Source organism: Chrysemys picta, chromosome 12 (assembly GCF_011386835.1).
Source record: "Chrysemys picta bellii isolate R12L10 chromosome 12, ASM1138683v2, whole genome shotgun sequence".
In the NCBI taxonomy this organism is placed as follows: Eukaryota; Metazoa; Chordata; order Testudines; family Emydidae; genus Chrysemys; species Chrysemys picta.
In genome coordinates, this window is record NC_088802.1 from 18,696,743 (window position 1) to 18,710,704 (window position 13,962).

Below are 13,962 nucleotides of genomic sequence, written 5' to 3' on the forward strand. Positions count from 1 at the left end.
ACCCTTGGGGCCCTGCCTGCTCTCCGCCCTTCCCCCTGTGGCCCCACCCTCGGTCCTCCCCCATTTTGCCCCGAGTCCTCACCCCACCTCTTCCCCCAAGGCCCCGCACTTGCTCCACCTCCTCCTGCCCCAGTTCTGCCTCTTTCCCTGAGGCCTCGCCCTTGCTCCACCTCTTCCCGTCCCGCTCCTCCTGTTCCCCTGCCCCACCAGCGACTCACTCCTCTCTGTCCCCTCTCCCCGCATTGCTCACTCTTAAGGCAGGAAAAAAGGGTTGGGGCTCTGCCACCCCCTCCGGTCCCAGTGCCCCTGGCTAGAACCTGGGTCTGTGGGCTGGCCGGCCTCTCTGTACCTCTGCAATAGGACTGTGTGCGTTATGCCATGGACCTGTGGAGAGAAACAGCATAGGATGTACCACCTCGGAAAGTCAGACAGACAGCTTCCCTCGTGGCCCCTGGTGACCTATGTAAGTCCAGGAGGAGTTCCAGGAACTGTCAGCACAACAAGCAAGACTTCCCTGCCAGCTGTAGTGATGAACCTGTCTCTTGGCCCGCTCTTGGATGCTTGACCTTGGCTCTGACGTCTGGTCCCTGACTTTGGCTCTGACCCTTTGCTCTGACCTTCGGTGCTGTTCTTGGCTTCTGACCGCCACTGCTGGCACTGCTAGGCCTGACTGCCACTGCTCTGACCATTAGGCCCTGAGCAGGGCCGGCTTTAGGCCGATTCAGCCGATTCGGCTGAATTGGGCCCCGCGCTAAGAGGGCCCCGCGCCGCAGCTCTCCACCCTGCCCCCAGCTCACTTCCCCCTCCTCCCCTCCCCTGAACGCTCCGCCCCCTGCTCCTCCCCCATCCCTGCTTCCCGCGAATCAGAGGTTCGCAGGAAGTCTGAAAAGAAGCAGGGGCGGGCAGGCAGCACCAAGTAACCCGGGGTGGCGGGGGGCGCGAGAAGGGCTCCGGGGAGGCATGGCCTAATCCGGTTCCGGTTCCGGCCGAGCGCGCTGGCCCCCGCGGCTCCGGCCTGGCTCGGGCCCGGCTCGGCCCCCGTGGCGCGGCTTCGGCTCCAGCCCCCCGGCCCGGCCGGGCCCCCACAGCGCGGCTTCGGCTCCAGCCCCCCGGCCCGGCCCGGACCTCGCGGTGCGGCTTCGGTTCCGGCCCCCCGGCCCGGCCCGGCCCCCGCGGTGCGGCTTCGGGTCTGGCCGCCGAGGGGCTCTGGGCCGGACCCAAGCCCGTCGAACACGGCCGGAGTGCGGCTCGATTCCTGGGGGCGGGGCTTGCGGCAAGTCCCGCCCCCAGGAATCGGGCCCCGGTCTTGCTAAAGCCGGCCCTGGCCCTGAGCACCCAGGCCCTGGTCATGAGACTAGCTCCTGCCTCTCAGAGAGGTGCCTAACCTACAGCGACAGAAAACCCCCTTCCATCGCTGTAGGAAGCATCTGCATGTCAACACTACAGGGACCCAGCTCAGTGCTGTAGCTGCGGCACTGTGATGCCCGCAGTGTAGATGTGGCCAGTCTCCTGGCGGATGGACCACTAGCAGCTACAGCAGTAAAACCCAGAGCAACTCAGTCAGATTGTTTCTGGAGGTGGGGCGGGGGGGGGGGGCACTGGGGTCCAGCAGCATTTAGCTGGTTCTGCAGCCTGCCCACAACTAAGCTGCACCCCAGAGAGTGAGGCTGTACTTTTCTACCTTCTCCTGTTCTTCCCTGAGTGCCCCTCCCCTCCCCCTCCCTTTGTGGTCATTTGTCTTGCTTTGTGTGATGAGTGAGAGAAAAGGGGATGAAGCAACGGGGGAAGATGAGAGTTTCTTTAATTTTCCTCCTAGTTGGAAATGTCTGCTTGATGAACATTCCAGGCACACGGGCCTTTGGTTTGCGCAAGCAGAAGCCACGTCGTCACTACAAAATTAAGTCAACCTAATTCATGTTGGTGTACAGCCCCCGCAGCAAGTACACTGCACTTTGCTCGTGTCAGCAATGCGCGTCCTCACCAGGAGCAGTTGAACCGATTATACTGTCAGCGTGGGGCATTGTGGGACGGCTCCTGGAGGCCACTAGCAGTCGACAGAAGCAATGCAGTGTCTACACTGACACTGCATTGACCTAACTACCTCAGCCAAGACTCTATGCTGCCCATGGAGATGGAGTTATTAAGTCGCCATAGCATGGCAGTTTAATCAGCGGGAGCGAAATTTTAGTGTAGACACTTTCATAGTTAGGTCAACATAAGCTTCCTTACGTAAACTGCCTAACTCTGTAGTGTAGACCAGACCAGAGAGAGACAGAGAGCGCATACTGCCAGCCTCCGGGTACCATGCTGGGGGCTGAAAGCAAAGAAACTACCATCTCCTTTTGTTTCTGGTTCCTCCTGTGTTCAGAGAAACAGGATTTTGTACGTCCCTTGTCAATAAACAAAAATACATCAGGAAAAATACCAGACTCCATCATCAATGTCTACTCCCATCCGGAACCTCCCCAGGCCCTAAACTTCTACTGTGGCCAGTTACCAGCTATGTCCATCCAGACCCACAGGGCCCCAATCTGACCCTGATCTGTTCACATATTGCAAACCTTCCCCACTCTGGCCTAGGGTTACCACCTTTGAAATGGAAAAAATCCAGCACCCGCCCCCCCCCCCCCCCCAAGGCAAGCTCATGGCAACCCCAACCCCTAACCTCGCACCCCCGCCCTTCAACAGGCACTTATAGTATCTAGAGAGAGAACACATATAGATAAGATTGGTAACATCACTGATAACAAACAGGTCTTTGTTTTATCAGCACATTTTGCCAGCCAGTCTTTGTAGTCTGTTTCGTTTAGCCAGTTGTCATTGAATGTGCTATTTCTGATGCTAGCTTTTTTTCCGCCTGTCTCCTCGCTGTCGCGTGACTCAAACCCTCTCTCGCACACATGCGCGTGGTTCACTTGCGTGTTGGTGGGCAGACAGCTGCTGTGTTGATCTGTTGTCGCTTAAATTGTGGCAGTGGGAACACTGCAGAATCTTTAGCGGGGCATGGAAACTTTTAACATTAGACAGCCAGTGTATTATGAGAATAATGCAAAGCTTTAGACCCACATAAAACAAACCCGGCAGATTAGATTATTTTTTCTGGCAACAGGCATACGCATAAAAAAAAAATGCCCAGGCTGGCATAGGCATGGGAACTAGGGGTGCGGGGGGTGCTGCAGCACCCCGAGGTTTTACATGGGGCTCTGCTCCCGGCCCTGCATGTGGGGTCCCAGCTGCCAGCCCTGCACCCGGGCTCTGCTCCCGGCCCCGCAAGTGGGGCCGTTGCCCTGCACCCGAGGTTCTGCTTCTGGCCCTGCACCCGAGGCTCCGCTTCTGGCCGCCCACGTGGGGTTCCGGCTCCTGGCCCTGCTCCTGGGGCTCTGCTGCCGACCCCGCGCCCAGGGTCCCGGCCCCATGCCCAAGGGTCCTGGCTGCCTTGCCGACCCTGTGCTAGGGGTCCCAGCTGCCGGCCTCAGCCCCCTTACCCCTGTCAGGGTGCCTGCCTCCTGGAGACATTGCCTTGCTCTTGGACCCAGGTCAGGGGGCGGGGCGGTCGCAGACATGGGTAAGGGGGCTGGCTTTCAGCACCCCCACTATTAAATAGCGCCACTACAGGCCGGTCAAATACAGGCCAAGTGGTAACCCCACTCTCCCACCCTCCAGGACTAAACACTAAACAGATTTATTCTCTTCCTCCCACAGTGTCACCCCCCAGGGATTTAAGGTGTTAAGGTTCCCTGCATAGAGAGGGGTCACATGTCTCTCCACTGCCCCAGGGGCTGGAACTGCTATTCAGGACTCATTGCAGCCCAGCCAACTCGGGCTAGCCCAGGCATGGAAACACCCGTTTCCTGCAACAGGCAGAACATGTAAAAATGTCACAAACAATTCCCCCTGCTAGCTAGATTTGCTGGTGCCTGGAGAAGCCCTCAGCCATGGCCACTGTAGAGAATCTCCAAAGAGAACTGACTTGTTCCATCTGTCTGGATTATTTCAAAGAGCCGGTGTCCATATACTGCGGGCACAATTTCTGCTGACCCAGCATCAGCCAGTGCTGTGAGGGATCGGGTAGAAACTTCTCCTGCCCCCAGTGCAGAAAAACAGCCCAGAGAAGAAACTTCAGGCCCACCGGGGAGCTGGGGAATGTTATCGAAATAGCCAAAAGCCTGAATTTCCAGGCAGCCAGAAGCTCAGGATGGGAGGGAGGATATGAGCAACGCCAGGAGGCCCTAAAACTTTTCTGCGAGGAGGATCAAACCCCCATCTGTCTGGTTTGCAGAGAGTCCAAGGCTCCCTGAGCTCCTGCGTTGACTCCCATAGAGGAGGCTGCCCAGGGTTATAAGGTAAGAACTTAAGAATGGCCACACTGGGTCAGACCAAAGGTCCATCTAGCCCACTGGTTCCCAAACTGGGGTTCGTGAAGTGTTACAGGGGATTCTCAGGAAAAAATTCCCTAATGGCAGACAGAATTGTCCCTAGAGACCCCGGGCAGCATGGGGTGGAGCCCCTAGACTTCCAAGAGCTAAGCAGATCAAAGCAAACATATCTATCACACTGAGGAGAGTCAAACATCAAGACTCCTTATAAGAAAGGGAGGTGGGTATTTTTTTGCTGTTTTTTAAATTAAATAGGCAGCTAGTATTGTTTTGAAGAACAAGTTTAAGCTTTGTTGTAACGTGCTTGTTTGTCTGGACTGCTCAAGACCTGAATGCTTGTGTAGGAGGAACTCTTTGAGTTGGTTTCTTAAATACCTTCATGCTGTTTCACATCTGATACTCTTTGATGAAACATAGGAGCCTTGTCTTATAACAGGCTTATTCAAAGTGATACAAGCTACGAAAGTGAGATCTTGGAAGAGTGTTGCCGTTTTCATAATGTTATAAAAATACTGTAATGATAAATAATAATTAATAATAAATAGTGTGAATAAGCATGTCACAAAAACAAATTTTATATTTCCAAGATCACTGCTTTTATAATTTATACTCAGGTAAAGGAGAAAATCCCTGGAAATATTCATTTTTAGGAAGGGATTCACGAGACTTGACATTTTAGTGAAAGGGGTTCACAGGTTGTTAAAGTTTGGGAACCACTGATCTAGCCCAATATCCTGTCTTCCGACAGTAGCCAACACCAGTTGCCCCAGAGTGAATGAACAGAACAGGTAATCATCACATGATCCATCACCTGTTACCCATTCCTGTACCCCAAAAAGGTAAGACCCTTTTCTACAGCTACAGAACTTGTACCACTGCCAGTTTAGGTTGATCACTATTGCTTTCTCTAGCATTTCAGAGGGCAGGAGTCATCCCTGATGCACAGGTCTCACAAGAGAAAGAGACCAACTTCCTCCGCCCCAGGAAAAAATCTCCGAACTAAACTTGTATGCATGTCGCACACCCATCAACTGAACACCCCACCCCCCCATCGCTTTCTCTTTGCTCAGGACCAAATCCAGGCCCATTTGGAGGCTCTGAAGGAAGAGAGGGACGAGTTGGAGGAATGTAAAGATATGGAAGAGGGTAGAAGCGAGGAATACCTGGTAGTTGCCCATTGTTATGACCTAACAGGGACATGGGTGCTGGGGGCTCTCTCCCTGGGTGAGTGTCAGGGGATCTCTGTGGGCACGTGCGTGTGGGAGTATGGCCCTCTGTAGGGCTGCCCCTGCACTGGGACTAGGTCCGATCTCCAGCAGCCATGGGCAGCTAGCTACAGTCACCAAGTTGTGAACTCCCCTCTGGACAGTGCAGGGTGTAGGGTCTTTGTTTTACGAGTATTAGTCTGGACCAGTGGTTCTCAACCTTTCCAGACTACCGTACCCTTCTCAGGAGTCTGATTTGTCATGCCTACCCCCAAGTTTCACCTCCCTGAAAAACGACTCGCTTACAAAATCAGACATAAAAATACAAAAGTGTCACAGTGCGCTCTTACTGGAAAACTGCTTCCTTTCTCATGTTTACTATATAATTATGAAATAAATGGTGACCCTTGGTTGAGGAACACTGATGTAATATATAGAGCAGTATAAACAAGTCATTGTCGGTATGAACTTTTAATTTGTACTGATTTCACTAGGGCTTTTTATGTAGCCTGTTGTAAAACGAAGGCAAATATCTAGTTGAGTTGACCTACTCCCTGGAAGACCTCTGTGCACCCCTCAGGGGTACATGTACCCCTGACAGAGAACCATCGGTCTGGAGTCATTCTTGTATGTCTTGACCAGTCCCAGGATAATAAGCAATCAGTCAGCTGTACTATAGGTAACCTGGAGTCTGGAGAAGCTCATGCTCTTTTCTAAGGGCTCTGAAACCTGCCTGCTTCCTCAGACTGCTGAAATTTGGTGTCTCATTCAGGGTGGATTGATTCAAATCACCAAGTGGGAAGCCTGGCTTTAAACCATCCGTTTGAATCAACTTTTTCTTTTGTACTTCAGTTATTTTCTGAAGAAAGGGGCATTCTCACTGGCTGAGATCACTACTAAAACATGCAGATTTCCAACTCAATAGAGCCTTTACACTAGATTTGGTATCTCATTTTGCTACCTAAGAGGATGCACTCTCTGAACATTCATTTATGCAATTGCATAGCAAAATATTTTCAGATTCTTACGAATTGTACATTTTTAGTGTGTTAGAAAATGGGGACTGATATATTGATTATTTACTAACTAATTAACTTTTTGTTCACATGTTTGTCAAGCTGCATTAGGAAGCTAACTGGAATTTAGTTAAACACAAAACAGCATATACAATTTATTTCTATTAAAACAAAACCAACTTACATAAACATTTACAACTAAATTATAATCAGTTTAGGCCTTAATATATTTTGTATTAAATAAATATTTCATTTTAAACAGGTTTATTTAAAAATTTTTATTATTAAAATAATAAAAAAATCCAGTTTAAATCAAAAATCCATTTTTCCTCTTTATTAAAAAATTCCTCTTTATCATTGACTTTTATCCATTCTGGTCTCATGGGGCTGCAGGACAAAATGTGAGGTCACTTCTGTTGGGGGTTCCCCAGGTACAGCACCCCCAACAAAACAGCATTGCTTAAGGTTGACAGATTCTACCAGGCAATTATTTTTTTTTTTTACAGTACTCAGTCTGTGGCTTGGCAAACCTAATCTGCAAACAAGGGATATTGGAATTTAAGATTAAATGTATAATAAAATTTTGTGGCTTCTGTCCGAAGCTCATGGTACACAGCGGAGGTACCTTGCATCTCTCCAGCCCCCCATCCCTGAGGGCCACTTTCCTGTCCCCCTCTATTTCAGGGACTCCCTGCAACTCCCCCAATCTCCCCCATGCCAGCAGCTCTGGGTGCACCCCCATTCACCCTTCCCCCAATGGCAGGGTCCCCTAACCCCCCCCTCCACCAGGGGTTCTGGCTGCACCGCTCCCCACACACCAGGGTCTCCATTCTCTCCACCATGTGCTCTTTCTTCCTCTGCCCCAAAGTACTTTTCTTCCCCTCCCCCTGCATGGGAAGGGAGGGAGATAGACAGGTCGTGCCACTCTCCCTCACCTGGGAGGAGGCTTAAAAAAGGAATTAAGGGAACCTTCAGTTATTTACAATCACAAATCCCATTGAGTTCTCACTACAAACCCTAATGAAGAAAGAACAGGAGTACTTGTGGCACCTTAGAGACTAACTGTGGGCTACAGCTTATGCTCAAATAAATTTGTTAGTCTCTAAAGTGCCACAAGTACTCCTGTTCTTCTTGTGGATAAAGACTAACAGAGCTGCTACTCTGAAACCCAGGGCCGGCTTTAGGCTGATTCAGCCGATTTGGCTGAATTGGGCCCCACGCTAAGAGGGCCCCATGCCACAGCTCTCCAACCTGCCCACAGCTCACTTCTCCCTCCTCCCCTCCCCTGAAGGCTCCGCCCCCTGCTCCTCCCCCACCCCTGCTTCCCGCGAATCAGAGGTTCATGGGAAGTCTGAAAAGAAGCAGGGGTGGGCAGGCAGCACCAGGTAAGCTGGGGTAGTGAGGGGCGCGATAAGGGCTCCAGGGAGGCACGGCCCAGTCCGGCCCCGGTTCCAGCCTAGCTCGCTGGCTCCAGCGGCTCTGGACCCAAGCCCGGTGACCACGGCCGGAGCGCGGCTCGATTCCAGGGGGCGGGGCTTGCTGCAAGCCCCGCCCCCAGGAATCGGGCCCCACTCTTTCTAAAGCCGACCCTGCTGAAACCTGTCCTAATGGAGAACCGTAGCATGGCCTGCTGGCTTCAGCTTTGTTGACTGTAGGCATTTCAATCCCTTGGAAGGTGGTGTTTGCTGGTTGTAAACTTGCTTATCCACTTTGTGTTTGAGTTTGTTGCTCTCCCAGTAAGGATGTTAAGGAGGCTCTGTGCTGTGTTAACTGTGAAATGTCCTTCTAGGAAAAACCTCTCTATAAAATCTGAAACTCTAGGAACAATTTGGAAGCTAAACAAACAGGCACAAAACATCAATTTAGCAATTTAGCAGGTTTAAATGGGAAGAAAGGAAAGAACCAGCAACTGCAAAATAAAAAATCACATGAAATCTATGTTTTAATGATGATTTTCATCCACCCTGTCTTTCTGAAGTCTACCCGTTTGGCTGTTTTTCCTCCTCTTTGCAGACTGAGGCCGAGAGAGAGCTGATTTTGGCTCTGTTTCAGCACCTGCACCACTTTCTGGAGGAACAAGAGCGACCCCTGCTGGCCAGATGGCGGAACTAAAGGAGGAAATTATGAAGATACAGGAGGAAAATATCACCACACTCTCCGCGGAGATTTCCCGCGAGTTGATCGTGAGATGGAGGGGAAGTGCTGGCAGCCAGCGAGTGAGTTCCTGCAGGTGAGACCTCAGATCTTTGCAGGGAAATATAGAGAAGGGGTAGAAGGTTAGAGCCAGAAGCCACACAGGACTGAAACTTCATAGATCTCACTATAGGTGGTTAAGTATAAACTCTCCCTTGTTTTCCATGGCTTTATATGATCATTATTTTAATTCATTTTCCAGCTGTGATTTGTGAGGGTGGTGAGGTCCTAGGAGAGGGGTATGATTACAGATATTTTAAATTCTTTGCTTTGAAGCCTTCCTTTCCTGCTCCGTGTTGGACACAAAAAGAACTCAGGGCATGGGCGCCGACTCCATGGGTGCTCTGGGAGTGGAGCACCCATGGGAAAAAATTGTGGGTGGTCAGCACCCACTGGTTGGCCCCACCAATTAGCTTTGCCCCCTCCCCTCCCAGTGCCTCCCGGCCGCCATTGATTAGCTGTTCCACAATGTGCAGGAGGCGCTGGGCGGGGAGAGGGAGAAACAGGGGCAGGAAAAGGCGAGGTACATTCGGGGTGCGTTCAAGGGGGAGGGGGCAGAACAGGATGGGAAGAGGTGGGGCAGGAAGTGGCCGAGTGAGGGCGGGGTGCGTTTGGGGGAGGGGGCAGAACAGAGTGGGAAGAGGTGGGGTGGGAAGAGGCAGGGCAGAGCCGTGGGTGAAGGGGTGGGGTGGGGATGGGGCCTGGGGCAGATTGGGGGTCGAGCATCCCTGGGGAAATGAGAAAGTCGGTGCCTGTGAGTCATAGAATCATAGAATATCAGGGTTGGAAGGGACCTCAAGAGGTCATCTAGTCCAACCCCCTGCTCAAAGCAGGACCAATTCCCAACTAAATCATCCCAGCCAGGGCTTTGTCAAGCCGGGCCTTAAAAATCTCCAAGGAAGGAGACTCCACCACCTCTCTAGGTAATGCATTCCAGTGCTTCACCACCGTCCTAGTGAAATAAAAGTCAGGGCATTGCTTGAAGGCAGATGTGCTAACCCTGACGCCACCAGCCTACCTACACTGTCATTGTAGTACAGACCAATTGCTCACCTCTTGTGGACATGCACCTCTGCAAAACAGAGGTGGTGTTACTGTATAGCCACTGAGTTGTGCTTCAAAGGGACGAGCTGGCTGCAGCTCAGTGAACGTCCCGGCAGTTGCGTGGTGCCACGTGTAAATGGTCACTGTTTGTTCACTTTTATGATTATTATCAGCATGGGAATGAGCTTCCTTTTCTCTTTCTCCCTCTTAGGACATTGGAAGCGCCTTGAGCAGGCACGTGGCTCCTTCCGACTCCTTCCCCACCCCCGGCACCGTGCTGGGAAGGGGCCCGGGCATCAGCAAACTGCCTGGGGCAGAGGCATAGTTGACCTCGGTGGCACAAAATCCTGGGGTTGGGGCCCTGTGATCCATCCTCCTAAAGCAGTGGTCCCCAAACTTTTTCACTTGCGCCCCCCTTATCTGATCCGTGCCCCCCCATGGGATCTGCGGGGGAGGGTGATGGGGCAGGACGGGGGAGGGGGAGCTCCATTCCAGGGGTAGGGGGGTGACTGGGACAGGGAGGGGGAGCCATGCTCGGGGCAGGATGAGGGAGCCTTCAGCCATCTCTGCGTGCTCCTCCAGGCTTCAGCAGCAGCTGTTGGTCTTCCCACCCCCTGGTGGCGGAGGCCGGTTAGTAACCAGACCTTTAGTGTCCGGGCGACTGGGACTGGGGGGACCGGGCCGGAGCGGAACTGGGGGCAGAGCAGGGCTGGGTGGCTCTGGGCTCCCTGGGCTAGCCTCATGGGCTCCCTGTTGGCCCATATGGTGACCAGCCCCTGGGTCAGTGACTGCTCACTTTAAGGCCCCTTCACACTGCCAGAGGGGTGAAGTTGAAAAGAGGCCTTAGTGCACATAAAGCTCAGCCCATCTGGCTTGTTTCATGCAGGGGTTTCACAGGAACACTCTCACCAGCCCATCAGCTGACACAAGAATCCGCCTCCACGCTGGAGTGCAGAAAGCACCAAGAAGCACTGAGGAACAGAGCACAGACCTGAAGCTCTACAGTGAGTCAGCAGCGATGCCCTGAGGAGAGGCAAGCTGGTGACAGGCTGCAGAGATGGGAAGTGGACGCCAGGACGCCGTGAGCGAATGCCAGGCAAAGCCCTACATATCTGCCTGGGCAGCAGAAGAGGCAAACTGGTGGGCGGAGGCTCTGAGCGGAGGGAAGTGATTTTGGAACAAAGCGGCCAGTTCGGAGCCCAGCGAATCCAGCCCCAGTGGGGCAAAATGGCTGCAATGTGGTATTATCCAGCTGGCCGTGGCAGGTGGGGGGTGGTGCACAGATCCATTGAAGGATTTCAGCAATTTCCACCCCAGCGGGGTGAGGGTGTGTGTGCAAAATGCATCCCCCAGTAACACCCCTCCCAGGGCTGCTCCTGGCTGGGGCAATTCACGCAACAGCCTGGGCTCAGGGTGGGGACTCCCCCCCTCAGCTGTAAAATTCACCCAGTGCCAGGAGCCAGCGGCAGGGCCTCCCCATAACCTAATGGAGGAGCAGCATCCCCACACCATCCCTGAGCTCTGGGGCAGGGAGTTAAGCGACCCCGAAGCTGGGCAGGGAGGGAGGATGCGAGCTCAATCCCTTCCAGCACCAGCTCTCCCACCTCCCCAGGGATCCCTCCCTATTCCCAGAGGCAGCAATCGGCTATTGGCCCCCCTCACCAGCCAGTGACTGCCTTGCCCATGGTCACAGCTCTGCTCGGCGGCAGTAGCAGAGAGGCAGTGACCAGGCAGTTACCAGCTGTGCCTCCCCAAAAAAGGCTGGCCATGCAGGAGGGCAAATGCCGCGGATGTGGCGTGGGCCACCTCCCTTCAGGGGCGCACCAGCCCGCTGCCTTTCGAGCGCCAGAAATGAAGCTCCCTAGAAGTGGGGGGGCCTCCACTGCCTGGACTGTGGCCTGGCCCGCACTCTGCCCCTGAGATCCTGTCCTCGCTCTGCTTCTTCCCTCAAGGCCGCCCCACCCTCGCTCCACCTCCCAGGGCCTCCCCCGCTTGCCACTTGCTCCTTCAGAGGAATGAGCAGCATGTGGGTGGGGCCTTGTGGGAGGAGGCGGAGAGGAGTGGTGGGTGGGTGGGGCCTCAGGCCTTGCTGCCTCCCCACCCATCCCCCCATGCCCCCGCTGCCTCCTCAGGCTCCCCACTCATCTCCCCTGGTCTCCGCTGCCTCCCTGGGCTCCCCACCCATACCCCCATTTCCCCTGGCCCCTGCTGTCTCCCCAGGCTCCCCACCCATCCTCTCTGCCTCCCCAGGTTCCCCACCCATCCCCCATCATCCCTAGTCCCTGCTGCCTCCCCACCCACCCCCCATTGCCCCTGGCCCCCGCTGCCTTCCCGGGCTCCCCACCCATCCCCCCATTTCCCCTGGCCCCTGCTGTCTCCCCAGGCTCCCCACCCATCCTCTCTGCCTCTCCAGGCTCCCCACTTATCCCCGCATTGTCCCTGGCTCCCACTGCCTCCCCACCCATCCCCCCATCATCCCTGACCCCTCAGCCTCCCTGGGTCCCCACCCATCCCCATCATCCCTAGTCCCCACTGCCTCCCCACCCACTCCCCATTGCCCCTGGCCCCCACTGCCTCCCTGGCTTCCCCCCCTTATTGCCACTAGGCCTCACTGCCTCCCCACCCCGCATTGCCCCAAGCTCCCTTTCACAGCCTCGCACTCCAGGCCTGCCCTGCTCCTTGCCTCTTGACCGCGGCGCCCTGGGTGGTCGCCCCCCCGTAAGGCTGACCCTGCAGGTTTCTCTTCTCAGTTTTACATTTTTGGGGAGATAAATGTGGTTAACATCCAATTTGGGTCGTGACGGGTCTTCAGGGTTCCATGGAGCCATTTTCCCACACTTCAGGAAAGCATCAGGGGATGGATCACTTGATGATTACCTGTTCTGTTCATTCCCTCTGGGGCACCTGGCACTGGCCATGGTCCGAAGACAGGATACTGGGCTAGATGGACCTTTGGTCTGACCCAGTCTGGCCGTTCTTATCCCGGCTCTGAATTCGCCTGGAAGCTCTTTAGGGCAGAGCTGACTCAGATTTTTAAAGATATTCAGGCCCCTAACTCCCATTGAAATCAGTGGAAGGAAGGCCCCTAACTACCTTGGAGGAGTGTGGGGCTTGTTATGTGTAACTAGGGTTACCAACTTTCTAATTGCACAAAACTGAACACCCTTGCCCTGCCCCTTCTCCAAGGCCCCGCCCCCGCTTGCTCGATCCTCCCCCTCCCTCCATTGCTTGCTCTCACCCACCCTCACTCACTTTCACTGGGCTGGGACAGGGGTTAGGGTGTGGGATGGGGGTGAGGGCTTCCAACCGGGGGTGTGGGCTCTGGGGTGGGGCTGGGTTCTGTGTCATGATTTTATCTATACGAAAGAAGCCAAAGCAATTACCGGGGTGGTGGGTGAACCCCCCTTTGGGGAGGCTAGTCCACCGGCCCCTCCCCTTGAGCCCAAGGCCCCACCCCCCCACCAGCCAGAGCCCCGAGATGCCCCTCCTGCAACTGGAGGAGCCCTACTCACCCGCCTCAGCCCCCAGCTAAGCTGTCACCCCTCCAAGCACCAGGCCGGCCACAGCACCCACTCGAGCACTGGGCTGGGCTGCTAGACTGACTCCCTTCCTGGGCCGGCCTGAGTGCCGCCCCTGTCCGCCGGTGGGAACTGAGCTCCAGGCTGCTGGCTGAAGCTGATCCCCTGCCGGCTTCTGGGTAGAGGGAGAAGGAGGGCGTGGCTCCCAGGGGAACATGGGCAGGGCTAGAGCCTGGGTCAGGGGAGCCTTAGCCTGCTCTGGTCTTTAATACCCGCCGCCCATGGCAGTTACCCCAGAAGCTCCCTGTCGCTCAGTGGAAAGGACTGTGTTCTCTGCATTAGGAGCCAGGGCCAAGCAAGAATATTCAAGTTCACATGCTACAGTAAATAAATAAAAAGCCTCCAGTTTGAGCCGGCAGCAGCAGAGGAGCTCGGGGTCATGTGCTGGGTTTGGAGAAGGATTTACATTCCCTGCTGGGTAAAGAACATTCCCCACCAGTAGAGGAGAAGCTTGTTTAAATTGGAAAAGTCCAGGGGCCACTGACGGTCTGTCTACACTGCCTTGTAAAGCCAAGTCTCCTGTGACTCAGGTCTGCAGCTTGAGCTGTGT